Raw genomic sequence first — 20,437 nt, 5'->3', positions numbered from 1 at the left:
TTTCAATAGCAACCAAAAATATCCATTAGTATCGTCCCAATGACGCGTTCATCTAGATAAAATTGATAAATAGCAGATTTTTAGCGATGGGCCCAATCTTAGATCCATAGGCCAACATTAGAGCCATTTCCCCTATCATACTAGACTATCTTCGGGAAAAATTTGGGCAAAACAAAGTTCCCAAAACTACCAGTAAGCTACCAAATCAAACCCTTAAGTTTTTAAGAAGTATACTGAACTTCAACAAACCTGAGCTGAGTTTTTATTAAATTCTCAGAACTTCTACCGAAACAGTGAGGTTCCCCAATTTTGGCGGACATCCTTTCAATTAGTGTCGGTAATGGTCATTAAGATCTACTTAGAATGTTAGAAGTCCATCACACAGGTGACCCCTAATTCACGGTGTCATGCAACCTACCGTGCCAGGAATGACGGGCTAGGGGCTTGGTAATGCGGACTCACTGAATGTGCTTGTCAATTGGGAGCTAAACATTCAGCAGCAACAAATGCAGTTACTGTTCTTATCTATCGGCAAGCATTGTAATCTCATAAAAATTATCCTTACTTTTCACATCACATTCTTAATTTTAAGCTCAAAGGCAAAAACAACAGGCTCATTGAAGAAAGTAAAATTTTTCTGACTTAGCTGAGTTTTCAATTGCAGTAAATCATACTTTGCCGTACCATGTACGTAAACAAACTTTGATGGAGTCATGGGGGCTCGAACACTTCTGGCTCAAAGCTTTTGGCGGGAATCAACTAAGAAAGAGCAAAACAGTTTTAAACTTGAAAGAATATTTCGAGCAGTTTTCCATTGGCTTGTATATTGAAATCGATCGACTCCGTAGTACCCAGTTTAGGCGACTCTAATCGCTAACGGAGCCTGTGGAGAACCAGGGCGCCCTCCACGGTATGAAGCTGTTACTGCGCTAGCCGAAGCAATTGGACAGCGGACCATTGCTTCTCCGAGTCACTCGGTTACCTTTCTGAAGTCTCAAGTACGACATGACGGATAATACTTAAGTTCTTTGAAGATTAATGCCAAAATGGCACATCCTATATGGTTCTCGAACAAGAACCTTACTTACGAAAAGGAAACCTCGTTGTTGTGACGGTCGGATATAAGTACCACAACAGCTAACACCTTGTAACTACTTATTTATTTAACTCTAGATAGAGCTGGAATTAAGGTGCAACAGCCTTTGTAAACAATGACTTCTTTCGGTGATTTCTAGGAATTCAAGGCACGCCTACACAAACCACCATATTCATCGAGTAGGAGATGAATATGGTGGTTTGTGTAGGCGTGCCTTGAATTCCTTGAGAGTACTTCATGGTAATGTCGATTTGCGTTTCGAGGGCGATGACTTTCGAGAAATCATCGAGAGAAGCCATTGTTTACAAATCTGTTACGCCCTAATTACAGCTCTATCTAGAACTACTATTACTTCTTCGCGCATAAGGCGCATGATCGTATGGTGGGAGAAAATGATTGACATGACTAAACTTGCTCGCGCGGGAAAACAAGGAATGTACGAAAGAAGGCCTGCGTGAGGAAGGTAGTGTTATGAGAGGTGTGAGAGGTGTCTACTAGCAAGGTTAATATAATGGTAAATTGTGAATCCAACTTTTACTAGTTTTAGCAAAATTGGAATGCCAAACTCCTCGAGCATGTCTGCATATCAATAAGGCAATCGTCGCTTCCCAAATCTTTGAAATAACAACCAGTGCCAGGTTATTACGTTTACATCAGACGGTCCCAAGAGCTCGTGTGAGAGTAACCACGGTTTAACATTACTGCCGAAAGTGTTAAATCAGTCCAGAAAATTTAACACTTTCGGAAGTGAGTCTATCTTTGAGCGATTCAACCTACTGAATTCAAGCTTTTCTAAAGTGATTCAAAACTTTTCCAAAGTTCAGCACTGTTCGAAGTGATTCTGCACTTGCTAAGCTTTTCTGAAATGGTTAAGTTATTACAAACTGGAATCATTCCTGAACGTACTGAATCATGTTCTATGTAAATGTTAGGAGTTACTTCACAAAGTACTCAATAACTTCAGAAAAGATCGGAAACACTTCCGAAAAATTCTAAATCGCTTTGGAAAGTAAGGAATCACTTCAAAAAATTCTAAGTCACTTCAAAAAAGTTTGGAATCACTCCGGAAACTACTGAATTATTGGAAAGAACTGAATCATCCCAGAAAGCTTGTAATCATTTCCGCAAGAACGGAATCACTTTGATAATAATTGAATCACTTCGAAAAATACTGAATCACTTCAGAAATGTTTGAAACCACTTCGGAAGTACTAAATCGCTTCAGAAAGTGTATAATCACTTCGGAGAGTACTGAATCATTTCAGAAAGTACTGAATCACTTTAGAAAGTACTGAATTATTCCAGAAAATTTGTAATCACTTCCACAAGTACTGAAACATTTTGGAAAGAACTGAATCACTCTAGGAAAGATTTAACTCATTTCAGAATGTGCTGAATCCTCAACTGATAACTCCAAAAACACTCGGAATTCGGATAGTATTGAATCGCTTCAGAAAATTTCGGATTATTTTTGGAAAGTACTGAATGATCCCAGAAATCACTTTGATAATAATTGAATCACGTCGAAAAATGTTCGGACTAATTTCGAAAGTACGCTTCAGAAAGCTTATAATCACTTCGGAAAGTACTAAATCATTTCAGAAAGTACTGAATCACTTCATAAAGTACTGAATCACCTTACGGATGCTAATCAATACGCCGGGGTCGCCCCTCAGAAAGTACTGAATCACTTCAGAAAGAACTGAGTCACCTTAAAAGGAAAGTTTGGAATCACTCCGAAAAGTACTGAATCACTTAGGAAAGAACTGAATAACTTTTGAAAAGTTTGAAATCACTTCTGTAAGTACTGAATCACTTCAGAAAAGCTCGGAAATTGTTCGAATAGTTTTGAATCACTTTATAAAATTCCTGAATCTCTTTGGAAAATACTTAATCCTTTCAGAAATTTTGTACTCGCTTCCGTAATAACTGAATAATTTCGAAAAGACCTTCACAAAACTTTGGAAAGTACTGTATTAATTCTCTCAAGGTTGCAATCACTTCCTCAAGAACTGAATCACTTTATAATAACTGAATCACTTCAGAAAAGTTTGGAACCCCTTCAACAAATATTTTGTAATCACTTGGATCCCTTTGGAAAGAACTGAATCACTCTAGGAAAGATTTAAGTCATTTCAGAAAGTGCTTAATCCTCAACTGAATCGCTTTAGAAAAGCTCGGAATTCGGATCATTTGAATAACTTCAGAAAATTTCGGATTCACTTTGGAAAGTACTGAATCATCCCTGAAAACTTGTAATCATTTCTGCAAGAACGGAATCACTTTGATAATCGATGATTGATCGCTCATGACCACTTCAGAAGTACTGAATCATTTCAGAAAGTACTGAATCACTGAATTCAATGTCACTTCAGAAAAGTTTGGAATCACTCCGGAAACTATTGAATTATTCCAGAAAGTTTGTAATCACTTCCGCAAGTACTGAATCACTTTGGAAAGAACTGAATCACTCTAGGTAATATTTACATCATTTCAGAATGTGCTGAATCCTCAACTGAATCACTACAGAAAAGCTCGGCAATCGGATAGTATTGAATCGCTTCAGAACATTTCCGCAAGAACGGAATCACTTTGATAATAATTGAATCACTTCGGAAAATACTGAATCAATTCAGGAATGTTTGGACTCACTTCGGAATTCCTAAATCGCTTCAGAAAGTGTATAACCACTTCGGAAAGTACTGAATAATTTCAAAAAGTACTGAATCACTTTAGAAAGTACTGAATTATTCCAGAAAATTTGTAATCACTTCCGTAAGTACTGAACCACTTTGGAAAGAACTGAATCACTCTAGGAAAGATTTAACTCATTTGTGTTGAATCCTCAACTGAATCACTCCAAAAACGCTCGGAATTCGGATAGTATTGAATCGCTTCAGAAAATTTCGGTTCCACTTTGGAAAGTACTCAATGATCCCAGAAAGCTTGTAGAGATTTCCGCAAAAACGGAATCACTTTGATAATCGATGATTTATCGCTCATGACCACTTCGAAAGAACTGAATCGCTTCAGAAAGTACTGAATCACTTCAAAAAATTCAAAGCCACCTCAGAAAAGTTTGGAATCACTCCGGAAAGGGCTGAATTTTTCCAGAAAGTTTGTAATTACTTCCGCAAGTACTAAATCACTTTGGAAAGGACTGAATCACTCTAGAAAAGATTTAAATCATTTCAGAAAGTGCTAAATCCTCAACTGAATCATTTCAGAAAAGCTCGGAATTCGGATAGTATTGAATCACTTCAGAACATTTCGGATTCCTTTTGGAAAGTACTGAATCATCCCAGAAACCTTGCAATGATTTCAGCAGGTACTAAATCACTTTGGAAAGAACTGAATCACTCTAGGAAATATTTAAATCATATCAGAAAGTGCTAAATCCTCAACTGAATCATTTCAGAAAAACTCGGAATTCGGATAGTATTGAATCGCTTCAGAACATTTCGGATTCACTTTGGAAAGTACTGAATCATCGCAGAAAGCAAGAACGGAATCACTTTGATAGTAATTGAATCACGTCGAAAAATACTGAATCACTTTAGGAATGTTCAGAATCATTTCGGAAGTACTTAATTGTTTCAGAAAGCTTATAATCGCTTCGGAAAGCACTGAATCATTTCAGAAAGTACTGAATCACTTCAGAAAGTACTGAATCATCTTAGGAAACTTTGGAATCACTCCAAAAAGTACTGAATTACTACGGAGAGAACTGAATAACCTTTGAGAAGTTTGGAATCACTCCGGAAAGTGCTGAATTATTCCAGAAAGTTTGTAATCACTTCCACAAGTATTGAATCACTTAGGAAAGAACTGAATCACTCTAGGAAAGATTTAAATCATTTCAGAAAGTGTTGAATCCTTAACTGAATCACTTAAGAAAAGCTCAGAATTCGGAAAGTATTTAATCGCTTCAGAACATTCCGGATTCACTTTGGAAAGTACTGAATCATCGCAGAAAGCAAGAACGGAATCACTTTGATAATGATTGAATCAAGTCGAAAAATACTGAATCACTTTAGGAATGTTCGGAATCATTTCGGAAGTACTTAATTGTTTCAGAAAGCTTATAATCGCTTCAGAAAGCTTATAATCGCTTCGGAAAGTACTGAATCATTTCAGAAAGTACTGAATCACTTCAGAAAGTACTGAATCACCTTAGAAAACTTTGGAATCACTCCAAAAAGTACTGAATCACTACGGAAAGAACTGAATAACCATTGAAAAGTTTGAAATCACTTCTGAAAGTACTGAATCACTTCAGAAAAGCTCGAAAATTCTGCGGATAGTTTTCACTTTATAAAATTCCTGAATCTCTTTGGAAAATACTTAAACTTTCGAGAAATTTTATAATCACTACCGTAAGAACTGAATAATTTCGAAAGAAAAAGAATCACTTCACAAAACTTCGGAGAGTGCTGTATCAATTCTCTCAAGTTTGCAATCACTTCCTCAAGAAATGAATCACTTCAAAAAACATTTTGTAATCACCTCCGCAAGTGCTGAATCTCTTCGGATAGTATTGAAACACTTCAGGAAATTTAAAGTCACTTCAGAAACGTTTGGAATCACTCCGGAAAGTACTGAATTATTCCAGAAAGTTTGTAATCACTTCCGCAAGTACTGAATCACTTTGGAAAGAACTGAATCACTCTAGGAAAGATTAAAATCATTTCAGAAAGTGCTGAATCCTCAACTGAATCGCTACAAAAAAGCTAGGAATCTATTCGGATAGTATTGAATCACTTCAGAAAATTTCTGATTCACTTTGGAAACTACTGAATTATCCCAGAATTTTGTAATCATTTCCGCAAGAACGAAATCACTTTGATAATCGATGATTGATCGTTCATGACCACTTTGGAAGTACTGAATCATTTCAGAAAGTACTGAATCACTGAATTCGATGTCACTTCAGTAAAGGTTGGAATCACTTCGAAAACTATTGAATTATTCCAGAAAGTTTGTAATCATTTCCGCAAGAACTGAATCCCTTTGGAAAGAACTGAATCACTTCAGAAAACTCGAAATTTGGAGAAATTCGCTTCAGAACATTTCGGATTCACTTTGGAAAGTACTGAATCATTCCAGAAACACTTGTAATCTTTTCCACAAGAACGGAATCACTTTGATAATCGATGATTGATCGCTCATGACCACTTCGGAAGTACTGAATCTTTACAGAAAGTACTGAATCACTTCAAAAAAATTCAAAGTCACTTAAGAAAAGTTTGGAATCACTTCGGAAGGTGCTGAATTATTTCAGAAAGTTTGTAATCACTTCCGCAAGTTTTGAATCATTTTGGAAAGAACTGAATCACTCTAGGAAAGATTCAAATCATTTCAGAAAGTGCTGAATCTTCAGCTGAATCACTTCAGAAAAGTTTGCAATCCCTTCAGAAAAATCGGCATCACTATGGGGAGCACAGAATCATTTAAAAAAAGTTCGAAATCTCTTCGAACACTTAAGAAAATCACGGAATCAGTTCTTTGAAGTGATTCAATACTTCCTGAAGTGATTTCGAGCTTCTCATAAGGTATTCAGTGCTCTCTGAAATGAGTCAGTACTTTATGAAGTGATTCCGAACTTGTATTGAGCGATTAAGTCCTTTTCGAAGTGACTAACTACTTTCCGATGTGATTCAATTACTATCTTAAGTGATTCAGTACTTTCCGAAGTGATTTCGAACTGCAATGAAACGATTCAGTACTTTTCGAAGTGCTTCCGAAGTATTCTCATGTGATACAGTACTTGCCGAAGTTATTTCGAGCTATTTTGATGTGTTTCCAATCTTTTCTAAAGTGGTTAAATACTTATTCGGAAGAGTTTCAAAAAATGTTTGAAGTGAGTCAGTGCTTTCTGAAGTAATCCCAAACACTTTGACACATGTTCTTTGAGTGATGCTAAACTTTTCAAGGCGATGTAATATTCAAATGCGTCTATATTTTTGGCAGGTAGTGTATGTATATGTGATAACACTTACTGTTTATATCTATATAGGGGAAATGTCGGCTTCGGCAATACCTTAACCTATTATCGTCAGGGGGTAAACAAAGTCCTAGAGCACTCAAATTTGGCCAGTAGATGTTCTGAAACACAATGTATCCACATGCCAAAACTGAGCTCTCAAGGATGCTGTTTACCCCCTGACGATAATAGAATAAGGTATTGCCGAAGCCGTAAGTTACCCTACATAAAAATGAATTTCTGTCTGTCTGTCTGTCTGACCCCTATATACTCGGAAACTACTGAATTTTCCACTTTCATGGATTTCGGAACCGATCGGCGTGAAAATTTGTGTGAAGGGGTTTTTGGGGCAGGGAAAGGCTCTTATGATAGTTCGAGACCCCTCCTCTCCATACGGGGGGGGGGGGGGTCCATACAAATGAAACAGATATTTCTGCATAACTCGAGAACTAATCGAGCAAATGGAACCAAATTTGGCATGTGGAGTTCATAGGGGGTAGCCCCTTAGATAAGAGGGGGAGGGGGGTTACGTACAATATAGCATGCTTTTTTTTTAATTGGCGCATAAACTCAAGCTAATATTGAATCCCGAGCAAGGCCGGGCACACTCAGCTAGTGACATATAATCTTTATGTGTTTTGGTCCATGATATCTGGTTATGTATTGCCAAATGAATATTATGTATTGCCAAAAAATATTATTTTACAGAAGCTTTCTATTAGATATGAATGGATTTCTACTAGTGTAGCTATCAGGAAAAAAAAAAATAAGTTGGAACGGCGTTAAAAAAGAGTCGCGTGTGGTAAGGCAATTCAAAAATTCTCTCCCGTGTTTCACCGTGAAAGAATTGTGAAAGCATCGTCATATCAAAATGTCCATCTCTCGCCACTAAGTAGCGTCAACTTATGCTCGCCAATAAGGTTTTGAACCGTTAGTGGTTTACCTCAATCGGATTCACTTTTTAATAGTACTTAACTTTTTTTTTAAATTTCTCCCCGATCATGTATATCAGGGACACAAGCTGCTTCAAATTTATCAAATTTTGAAGGGTCTATTTTGGAAAAGTTATCATTTTTGATAAGCTTTCAAATGAACATAAGTTTAAAAATCAAAAAAATTGTCTTTTAATTGTGGTTTTTAATAGTTCACTCTTTTCTCGAAAATTTGTGATATTTTTTTTTTTTAGTGTGTTATTTTTTTCTGACAAAAAAACAATCCAGTTTCCTACAACTTTGTATGAGACGGCATTTCGATTAGATGAGCCGTTTTCGTGCTATGGTTTATTGAAAGTATCGAATACGCCATTTTAAAAAATTTAGCGAGAGGCAAAATGGCTGAATTCTAGCACAAACTTATCTCATTCCTCCTAGCGAATAGTTATGCAAAGTTTCCTGGAATTCGTAAGGCTAAAATAAAATCGTTTTTTTCGCGGTATTTGTTCATGCCGAGCTTATTTTCATTCGGGTCTCGGCGCAAAAAGTGTCATTAGAGCGCGGCCAGCGGTGACTAATGATAAGCTTGGAAGGGTGTTCCCGTTCCTTACCATATAGCGGCTGACAGAAGCGAAATGCTGTCAGTTCACGGCATTCGAGAGGGTTTGAAAAATTGCATCGGTTTTACCTTTAATCGGGCAGCGTTTCTTGTGCAATACGGGTAGTGGTGGTGGTTGGCTCCCTTATCGGTCATTAGGCGTCCTCACCTGAAACCGGCGATAGAAAATGAAATATTATTATATTAGCAAATCATCAGTTGACCAAAATAAAATAAAAATAAGAAGAAGAGCGGTGAACAACGCACCGAAGTTGCATTTTTGGAGATAACCGAATGCATACAAACACACCGGTGACAATTCCCCCCGTTATATTTATTTCGGTCGGGCCCGTTTGCGACCTTGAATAGTATCAACCCCACACGCTAGGACGGCGACAGACGGACGACGGCGAGAAACAAAAAGTGTATCCTATCCTAACCTCTCTTTTTTGTTTTGTTATCTCACGTCTCTTGGGGGTGGTGGGCGCACATACGATCACAGTTTTGACAGTGCAGTTCGCACGGTGCATCGACCTTTTTGGGGACAAACCCCGTCCCCTCGTCTAACCTCACCAACGTTGTCCACATGTTTTCCTGTAGCGCCGTTGAGTGGTGAATATTTACAAATACGCGGTTCCTTCTTTCGCCTCATTGTTTTTTTTTTTGTGTGCACTGAATGAGTAGATCAAGCGGTGACGTGTGCAGGCGCTTCTAACAGGGGGCAGAATCTGCTTTTGGAGCGCTTCATCAATGCATCCTAAAGGTTTGGTGTCTTGAGCAAAGTTGTTCGGGTAGATAAGGGCTTTCTTTCGACATAATTAGTTTAGTTCAACATCACGCAGTTTAGATGGCGCTACAGTTAACTTTTTTAGGTTACTAGGCCGAACTGTGATGTAAATAGTGAACTTCTCATGAGCATTAAGGTGAACCTTATTTCTGATCAATCTCATTACCACCTCAAAATTTCAACAGCACAAATATCAGCTCTGACAAAACATACAACAATGAAAATGAAACTTCACGTTTGCTGCAGTGCAATACACAAGGAGTTCCAATTTCATGAGTGATGTACCAACAGCGTCTAAGATTTTTTGTGCTGTAGAAATCTTGAAGTGATAGTGAATATCAGCCATCATGACGGTCATCCCAAGTAACATTGCAGGTTTTATCGAGGTTTTATAGCATTCTTCAAGTCTAAATCATGATCTACAGAACCCCATAAAACCGAAATTGTTACTTGGGATTGTTGGACGCTTCAAGGAATCACCTTAACGGCAAATAACTCACCAACACTTGCGGACTGTGAGTACTTGACTACTACTACATACTCCCATTTGCGATGCAGTAAAGTGGGAATGAGGATGAAATCGAGAACAAGAACGAAAATATAAGAACTATGAGAGACCTGAGAAGCGTTTTCGCAAGTTCATTCCTGTACACTCAAAAAATTCTACACGTTAATGCTACGTGAAAACATATGTGGATTTTTTCCATCGCACTTTTCACGTAATACTTACGTGACTTCCATGCTGTGAAGAAAGCTTCCATTCTAAATTTTAACATTGGAGTTTCACGTACAAGCTACGTGAAATTTCAATATTAACAACGACATATTTCAGTAGATTTTAAATGGAATCATGGTATAATTTAAATTAAAACCAAATGAAGAATATATTATTTTTGGATGAATTGTACTTACTTTTCTATAGAATTTCATTGATTTATGTAAAGTAAATACTTCAATACTTGCGTTAATTATCTCATTATTATTTATTGCATTCATTAAACTAACACATTTACCATTGAACCTTTATTTTACCTTGGATAACATTATTTTGTGATTCTGCATTCTGCCTATTTATGGCCGCTTCGGAAGATGGAACAGTTCCATGAACATGAACAACAAGTCGCGCGGATCCTTTAGGGAGATTTTCGAACGCAGGATTATCACGGCGAAGGCTGGTGCTGGAGCAGGTGATGCCGGTGGAGTTTCAACTTAATTGTTTTGGTTGTGGAATTGCTTTGGGGACAGCTGATGAAGTGGAAGGTTTCACCGGAAATTTCATTGCTGGAATAATCTATATGCTTGGAGTAAGTTCTCGTGGACTCGCGGGAACACTGTTTTCCTTCTGTTTATGTTACTGGCTGAGGTGGCGTGTTCGTCTGGAGTAAATCGACTCAGAGTACAGAGTACTTCCAAATTGTTTTAGTTGGAAGGTTGGAAGAACTTTGGAATTTGGTCCGTAGTTCTGTCCTGTAACTCGAAAAATTCAATTCCACACTCTGTAAAACAAATAATACAAATTATACCACATTATTTATACAATAAAATAATTTTTACCGTTCAAAATCTGTAAATCAGCTAACACCTCTTGCAGTATGTACTGCAGAGTGGCCAAGTTTCTTATTTTTTCATACATGTAAAACACGTAGCATGTACGTGAAGGTCAAGCTGTCAAAAGAGTGCCGTCAACGTATGTGATTTCACGTAAATGTTATGGGATAAAAAAGTGGATATGAAATGTGTTCCTTATGAACATCAAATACTGATAACTAAACTCTACTTGCGTCAGGTAAACTCACAAAAAAATATACGTATTGAGATCTACGTGCTTTTTCACGAAGCATTAACGTGTAGAATTTTTTGAGTGTACGGCTCTCTTACTACACTCAAGAAAAATCCAAACGTCATCATCATGTGTCTTACACTTAATTTTGCACATTTCATGTGTGAATCTTATGCTGTGTACCATGCCTCAAAACTATTGATTCGAATTACGACACACTTGGAGTCTACCGTATGCGTGATAATGTTTGCACCATTGAGCAATGCCAAATTAAAAAAAATCTCAACAATTTCGTTTTGGAGTTTTTTTTTTATTTATTCAAAGGGGGATGTTTCTCACAGTCTTAAACTATGTTAATCATCGATCGAGTTTCCACTTGCTGCAATTACGGCCTCCACACGCTTCCGGAATGCACGGCAGGTTTCTAATAATGTAGTTTGGATCCATTTCTCTCCAGGTACGGGTCAATGTTTGTCTGAGGCTTGCTGTACTCGGGTGGCGTTTAGAACAGGCTTTGGTCTTCATGACGCGCCATATTGAGTAATCCAGCGGATTAAGATCGGGGCTGGATGGCGGCCACATATCCTTCGCCCAGAACGGAAGATGTTCCTGCAACCACTTCTGAGTGCGGTTCGAGGTGTGGCACAGAGCCCCATCTTGTTGAAATACAACATTTGGCTTCGGACCGTACTGTTCTTTAATCCACGGAAACTCCACTACGTACTGTTCTTTGATCCACTTAAAATCCCGATGTAGACCTCCGTGTTGACCTTGAATGAACACCGGGTCCATTTTTTTTTGCCATCGGAGGCCACCAATCCAAACACCATAACACTAGCAGGATGCTTGGTCAGATACACGTTTTTGTGCTCGTCGGCCACGTCTTTTAACGGAAAAGAACGAATATCCCGGTCGGTTCTGGAATTTGATACGGGATCGACGGTAAACATGCTCTCGTCGGTGAACAGGATTACCGGATTTTTTAGCTTAAGGAAGTTCAAGATTTTCTTGCATCGTTCGACTCGGAGCTCCCGGATGCGCTTGGTAATCATGCCCTGCAATCTTCCTTTACGATCTTGCGTGCCGTAAAATCACTGATCCCGTGTTCCTTTGCCACTTTTCTTATTGAACACACTGGATTCACCCGAATCTTCCTTTTGATAGCAGCGATAATCCTCGGACCTCGGACGACCTGTGTCCACCTTTGCGGATAGTTGTTCTTTCTTTTCTCGGTCTAAAACTCTTTTTATGGTCCACCGGGACACTCCCACGGCGATTGAAATGTTTTTTTGCGACATTTGCGCGTGGGACAAATCACGAATACGCTGCCACTTCGTCATGTCAAACTAAGTAAATCATTTTCTTTTATACACAGCCTACTACCATAGAGGTAACTCTAAGACCACTGGGTCCCGAAGAAAATCATTATTATTTTTTGCTCACTCAGTACCAGAACAACGGTCCCAAGCTATTTCACTCACCCCTGCATGTTCTGCATGAATCCACACACCCCTGATGTTATCTGTCAAACTTTCATAGCGAATCAAAACAAACATAGTGTAGTAATAGAATTTCAACTAGAAATAGGGTACGTTAATCGTTTGCTTGGGACCAATAGGCTACTAAAGTGGTGAGCCAATTTAAAATCGTTAGTTTCGTATTGATTGTTGCTACTACCATAGAGGTAACTCTAAGACAAGTAGATCCCGAAGAAACGTGCTCAACTTTTTGGCTCAGCTCTGGTACTATCTTCGGTCCCAAGCTAGTCGAATCACCCCTCGAAACATAGGAAAATCCAATAACCCCTCATTTTATCTGTCAAACTTTCATAGCGAATCAAAACAAACATTGTGTAGTACTAGAATTTTCACTAGAATGGGATACGTTAATCGATTTGCTTGGGACCAATAGGGTAGTCGAGCAGTGAGCCAATTTAAAATCGTTAGTTTCGTATTGATTGTTGCTACTACGGTACGAGCTATAGGTTAGGTGCATGCAAAGAAAACCAAGGCATTGTATGCACAGGTGAAACGGGAACCTTATTTGTACGATGGTGCAAACATTATCACGCATACGGTATGTGCACATGGTGATATCAATATAGCTTTGCACATCAAAGTTCAATGTTGTACAATATCCTACTTTATCGACTGCAAACCTGAATCGTCAAATATATAAACAAAGCTGCCAGCGGGCAGAGCTTACACATGCCTTTTTTAAAGAGTCTAATTTGAGAATTGATCCTGGACTGTTGGGGTGTGCTGCTGCCGTTGCCTTCGTTCGATCTCACTGGGCAACTCATGTTTTCGATGTTTACCTTGCAGAACAAGCTTTCACATCGCATTGAAATGCAAATCCATAATAATACACTCAATCAATACACCTTAATTGATAGAGAAATAATATCGGCATTTCAAAGTTTCAAACACTAGAAATCAACATGTAGAACACATCGAATCATGGTGGAATACACTTAAAATAAATGTGATTGCCCTTTCAGAAGCGTTCGGGAACGTGTGCAGCCTTGGTAGTTGGAGTTAGTTTCTTTGGCTCGGTAGTATGTCTGTTGAAGCCAGGCCTAGCAAATCATTTGTTGTCTTCAAGCTTCCGAATTTGGTGATCTATTTCATCAGAATATTAGTTCGAGCATTTTACAGTGAGTTGCAATTTTCTTTGATTTAAAAAAAAAAAATAATTCACTTCAGGTCATTCACAGGTAATTCGTGAATTTTCTGGATATGAGGATTGAACTCGTGACCTGAGAGCATGAGAGGCATGGATGCTTACCAGTAAGCCAGGCCGTCCCTTTTCTTCGTGTAAGTCACTTGCAGTTTTCATTGAGTTCTCCCGGAGGATTCTCTTTTGACGTAGGACCACGTCTGTAATTTCTATAGGGGGTACAATTTGTGAAAACCAAAAATGGAACATGTAACAAAATTATGAAAGATTTTGAACGTTAATAACTCAGCTGCCTCTAGACCAATTTCAATAATTTTACCACCAATCGATCAGAAATATTCCTACGCATCTGCTAAAATTAAGACTTTGTCATTTTCCAAAATGTCACTATTAGAAATTGCACGAATGTGCAACTGTTGCTATGATAGTTAAAATTATCACCGATTGCCTGCAAAAGCGATTTTCCTAACACAGATTTCAAAGTTGAATTCCATCCGGTGGTGTTCTCGAGGACATAAAGAAAGGCTGCCTGCAAAAGGCGAGCTGCAGCCCACATGAGCATCCATAGAAGGAGGAAGAAGCCGCACCGCTTTTTATCGGAATCAGTAGCTCTTCGTGAGTCGCTGTGGGCCATCTATGTCAAGCGCGTCATACTAAAGAGTAGAAACAGAGAGAACCCTGCTAAAATTTCTATTCCTACAAAAAACACAAGCTCCTGCTGCAGTTAACAAATAAGATTTATAATATAAGACCACGTAGTCCTACGCCACCATTGCGTACAACTTCATAGGGTTATCCCTTGTAGTTTTTTTTTATTAAGTGTAGTTACAAAACTGGCTCAAGAAGTTTTTTAAACTTATCTTTTGTGAAGAGCTCACGAAGAAGAGAGAGACGGCAAACTCCCCTTCTTAGATCTTCTCATCATCAGGGAAACGTCTTCGTTCAATTACGAAATCTATAGGAAATCAACAAACACAAAGAGAGTAATATCAAGCACTTCAAACCATTCCCATCGACACAAAATGGCCGCTTTTCACCACATGGTTCACAGGATGCAAACTCTTCCTCTTAGCGATACAGGCAAATCAAAGGAAATAGCTCACATTTTTGAAATCGCTAGACTTAATGGGTATCAAAAAAAAACAAGCAGTAATCGATAAAAGAACAAGGGATCATTTTAGGCGTATTTCGACAAATCTTACATCAGACATTACGACAAAAACATTACCAAATCATTGATTTCGAAGTTTAGAAGTTTTGGCCTAGATTTAGTATTCAGCAGCAAGACAAATCAGCTGAAGTCACTGTTAGGATCAACATAAGATTCAATAAATGTCTTAGGGAAAGTCGGAGTCTACAATATCTCTTGTATAAAAACTACATTGGTCAGACCAAAAGGACTTTGGAAACAAGGTTTAAGGAACACATCGCAGAGGTAAAAAAGACTAACAAAGATATGGATAAAGGACTTCATTATGAATTTAAATCCAAGGTTGCAGAACATATCGTTACAAAGGGGCACAATTTGACTAAACGTAGCTGAAAGTTTAGAAATATTTAAACATAATCCATCAACATTGCTTAATAGAGATAAAGGAAACGGACAATCGAGACTCTTTAGCATGCTACCTAAAACAACGCATCGTAGCATGCTTCTACCTGTTGGAGACTGAATTTAAGATTTTTAGTACCTATTGATTAGTATATAACTCGTAGATAAAAGATGGATTCTTCAGTGTTGAGTATATACTTGGCACTCATGAAGTCTGCAAGTAGTAGACGAAATACGCGTATCTGTCAAAAGATAAGCAATTATAACGGAATTTAAAGGAAATAAACCAACTCACTCAAAGCTCATCATAAAGGGATTCCGTTAAGAGTTCGTTCGTTCGTTCGACAAAATTAAGGGCTTATCTTTTGGCCTATAGTGATCGTTGCGAGAACTTAACCAATGCACGGCATCGACCCAGACAAACGCTAGAAAGTGCGATAACACCTGTACAATACAGGAAGAAAAGCTGAGGTAGAGTAATAGTAATACAGGCCGAAACGTACCCAATCGTAATTCTTGGATTTATTGTGTAGAAATACTTTTAGTTCAAATTCACCCACCCCTATCTGCGCACGCTGCTGATCCGAACGCGTGTGCTCTTCATTGTTTTTATCAATCAATCTGTACATACACTGTTTTCGCACACAACGCCGATAACACACCACGGAGACGGAACAAACCGAACGTATGCGTGGTCGTTTGATGCAACGACGACGACGAAGGCGGCAATGACAAAAGGGCACACTGTAGATTAGACTGACTCAGAATTGAGTCGCGGTTGACTCAATTTCGTCAAAGGTAGAGGTTTCACTAATTATATTAGACTAGACCAGACTGAGTACAAGTGTCATGGATTTTCGTCATAATCGAGAAGTTTTTCGGTTTCCGTAAAATTAAACTCGCTGTTGAGGAAATCCACTTTTGACGAAATTTCGAGTCGATCCGACCGACCGTGCTGTGCATTTAATTACCGGCATCTAGCGAATATTTACTTTTTCTCCGCTCTATCAAATTGCTCGAAATAAAAATACGCGTTCGTCGTACCCTATTTTCCCGGATATTTTATGGCACCTTTCAAACGGTGCTATTTACTCTTTTCGAGCACGCATGTGCCGCCGAATCTACTGCATGGACTGCACGAATGAGTGCACTCAAAATGTGACACATTGCGTCATTGCATCATGCAAAAGAAGCCTCTATTTGCGGTGTTCGGCTGTTGTAGGTGATTTAGGTGATCGTAAAATGCGTTAATGAGAAACGGCCAGCTTCAAATGAGTATGTGTGTGTGTGTGTGCGGTCGCGGGCAGCTCCAATGTTCAACGTCAAGGGCACGTCGGATTTTTTGTTTGTTTGGCATACAATCTCAATTTTTGCGCTGGTCGGAGGCGAACCAGCCTAAGGCTGAAAGCCTCCTAAATAAAGCTAAATTAATTAATTAATTTTTGCGCTAATTTTACGAGTTTGAAACCAACCATAAGATTGATCTGGAAGCCCCAGCTGCATTGGAAGAACGATCGATGCATATTTTGTCATCCTGAAAGGCACACATGATTTCACCGTTCGTTCCGTCAAACAGTCATAAAATCATATAATTCCCAGTTGATATTTTCGCAGTTGATTAGATTAAAATACTGCACTTGAAGCACGAACGGACAGACACTCTACAGACGCAGCTCTAGCGATGGATGCAACTCTGCTTGATCTTAATCCGGTAAGATAACAAAGTGCTGATCGTGTGCTTTCGTGTGCAGCGCATGCAGGAGGTGGTTGGTGGCGTGCTGACGCACAGGATGCGGATTATGGGTCACGTCTCGGGTGGTAATGGTGATTCGTTGAATCAGATCTCAATCATAAATGGGTCTAGTGCCCGGTTTACATTAGTGCTGGTTCGCTAGCATGCAGTAAACAGTTTTCAGCTACTGATTTTTATCAGCAGGCCAGTTTTAGGCTGCCTGAATTTGTAAGCTGCTTGACATCGTGGTATTCAGCATGATCAGCTTGCTCGTATTATCAACGCCTGTGCACCAGCATAAGTGTAAACTGGGCATAATGGGGTGTTTACACTTGTGCTGATTCACGGGCTGTCATTCGCTAACTCATGGTTATTAGCACGATGTTAACAGTTTCTGGGTGCTGATAACCGGCGCATCAATTTCTCGCACAAACTTGGCCGGTTTACACCAATTTTGGTTAATCAGCATTATGAACCAGCACTAATGTAAACCGTGCCTTAATAACCACAACAACAGCTGAATATAACAGATCCATCATCATCATCATCATCATGATCATCATACGACGAGCAAGTTGGTGCAATGACCGTTCCATCAACTAATCCCACGCCGGAATCAGCTGTTTGCGTGACAGATAGAGCGAGAGCTGCCCCGGCTGTTTACTGTTTACAACAAAGTGTTGCGATGACTGGATTAGGAACTCGCTTTGTTTGCCGTTCACAAGTACTTGCTTATTGGTTAGGTAAGTATGCCAACTTCCAACCACCGTTTAGAATTAGTTCAATATTTTAAGGAACGGTAAATACACGGTTTGCATTATTTGTAGGTTAAATGCCAAAAAAGATGTCCGTGTTGCTGAAACTGGCACGTATCCCCTTGGACCGGGGGAAACCCCAACCCAGCAGTACTGAAACTGCAAGTCATTTTGGTTGGACTTCATATGTATACAATGCGATTAACAGGTCAAATAAGCGATTCAATCTGCCAAAGCCCGGTTCAGAAGATTTATTATTTTTTTGGTTTTATCGTAGTTTTAAAAAGGCTTCATATAGCTTAGAATGGGCTAGAAACCCATAATAAATCCGAAATCTGAAGAAGGGGTCGCTCGGATAAGGTTTAAAGATTGATTAGTCGTGGCAACCACTCGTAGGTCTTCCTAGTTAAAGTTGAGACGATTCTTCAACGCATTTTAAGAAATGTTCGCTTGAATTTTGGAATAATTGGCTTTTTTTTCTGGAGTTATTCCACAAGATGTTTCAAGAGCTGCTCGAGTAAATTCGAAAATCTTCCAGAGGAAATTGGACGCTTGTGTAATCTGAATGAGTGGAAGTCAAATTTCTCCAGAAAAGTCTGGAAGTCCGAAGAAATCAGCAAGTCCACTACTTTGTCTGGCAGTCATGACTAGTATATCTGATATATTAGCTGTTTATCTGATAGTCAAAAGATTAATTAGCGGGTTTATTGGCAACTTTTTCGAGGCTTTTTACGCTTCCGACTTTCAACTAAGTGTTCTAGATGTATGTTTGGAGAGCTCTCGAAGAAAGTTTGTCATACTTATAAAAAGGTTTAAGATAATTAATAGAGGACCCCCAGAGGTATTCTGAAGGACTTCTCAGGGGAAGTTGGAGGAAACAATCAACTAAACTACAACCTTCCAACAAATCTTCAGAAAATTTCATGGATCATCTCAGATGTTCAGAGATCTTTCTTGTAGTTTTCCGGAACTTCTGAATGACTTCCAGACTAAAAAACAGCGTTGCGAAGACTTTCGGAGGAATTTTGGAGATATTCTAAAAGATTTTCGAGGTGATTTCAGTGGCCAACTTTAGCTCAAAGTTCTGACGTGTATGTTCAAAACTCTTCCTTGGAGAATTTTAGATAGATTGGAGGTTTTCCGGAGAAGTTCTAGAGCAATTCGCAAAGTCGTTCAGGAAAAAAAGTCGGGGAAACAGCTCTCAAAATATTAACCGAGTTAGCCCAAGATATGTTCTGAACATTTCCAGGAACTTCTCAATTCTAGATACAGTTCTGAGGACTTTCAAATAAAGGTTCCAAAACTCCCAAAAAAAGTTTAAAAAGCATTTTTCGAGGACTACCCGGGGTATTCCTAAGAAGTCCTCCACTTGGGGATAACTGCGTTGTCCCAACACATTTTCAGAAGAATTTTCATAAAATGTTTGGAGAGCTCTCGAAGAAAGTTTCCCGTACTTCCAAAACAGTTTAAGAGCATGACTAGAGGACCACCAGAGGTATTTTGAAGGACTTCTCGGGGGAATTAACAGGAAACAGCTCACTAACTTCTTTTCTCCACAAGAGTTTCAAATGACTTCCAGCAGAAATAATTCAGCGTTGCAAAGACTGCCAGAGGCATTTTGGAGATGTTCCAAAATATTTTCCAGATGAGTTTAGTGGCTTTCCATGATTCGTGTTCAAAGTCTATGCTGGGAAGCTCAAAGATTGTCCATCGAGAAGTTAAGATGGTTCGGAGATTTTCAGGCGACAATCTAGTGGGATTTGCATAGTCATCCGGAAGAGGAGTTACAGGAAACAGTTCAAAGCACTTTGACCTAGCTGTCCTGGCAAATCTTCAGGAGATTTCAAGGAACTTCTCAATACCAGAGTTTCAACAAATCTTTATTGGAACATGTCAAATGTTCAAAGAACGTCAAAGAAGTTTTCCAGAATTTCTCTACTCCCGAAGAAGTTCAAATGATTTCCAGCAAAAAACAAATTACAGTGTTGCAAAGCCTTCCAGAGGAATTTTGGAGGTGTCCCAGCATATTTTCCAGGTGATTTAAGTGGCTTTCCATGATTCGTGTTCAAAGTCTATGCTGGGAAGCTCATAGATAGTCCATGAAGAAGTTAAGATGGTTCGGAGTTTTGCAGGAGAAAATCTTCTGGCATCTGGTGGTCTTCTCCAGGGGAAGTTCGAGTGACTTCCAAGAATTACAGCGTTGCAAAGAGTGCCAGAGGAAGTTTGGTGGTATTCCAAAAGATTTTCGAGGTGATTTCAGTGGCCAAAATAAGGTTAAAGTCCTGGCATGAGCAGTTTAGATGCCTTGGAGGATTTCCGGAGAAGTTCTAGTGGCATTTGCAGTCTCGTTCACGAGAGAAGTTGGAGAAAACAGTTCTCAAAACAATAACCAAGTTAGCCCAAGAAGTGTTCATGAGATTTCCGGGAACATCTGCATTCCAGAAAAAGATTTGAGGAATTTCAACTAACGTTGCCAAAACTCCCAAAAAAGTTTATAAGCATTTTAAGAAGACTACCGGGAAGTCCTCCATTGGGGGATTATC

General features: G+C 39.0%; 1 protein-coding gene across 12 annotated transcripts in view; it reads right to left on the bottom strand.

The window, feature by feature from the left end:
* The window catches only part of mamo (maternal gene required for meiosis), a 530,597-nt gene that overhangs the window by 391,170 nt on the left and 118,990 nt on the right, over window positions 1-20,437 (bottom strand). For 2 of the 12 annotated variants that reach the window (XM_065229293.1, XM_065229294.1), the window contains one exon: window positions 8,700-8,778. The exons of the other annotated variants lie outside the window; for them this stretch is intronic. The gene's annotated coding sequence lies outside the window, so the exon portion shown is untranslated. The remainder of the gene's footprint in view (window positions 1-8,699; window positions 8,779-20,437) is intronic. 12 annotated transcript variants of the gene reach the window in all.

The sequence above is a fragment of the Ochlerotatus camptorhynchus genome, unplaced genomic scaffold (genome assembly GCF_037179485.1).
Source record: "Ochlerotatus camptorhynchus isolate MF236.1 unplaced genomic scaffold, CSIRO-AGI_Acam_v1.1 ptg000313l, whole genome shotgun sequence".
Lineage (NCBI taxonomy): Eukaryota > Metazoa > Arthropoda > Insecta > Diptera > Culicidae > Ochlerotatus > Ochlerotatus camptorhynchus.
The sequence above is the reverse complement of the archived record's forward strand: the minus strand, read 5'-3'. Positions and strand labels throughout refer to the sequence as shown.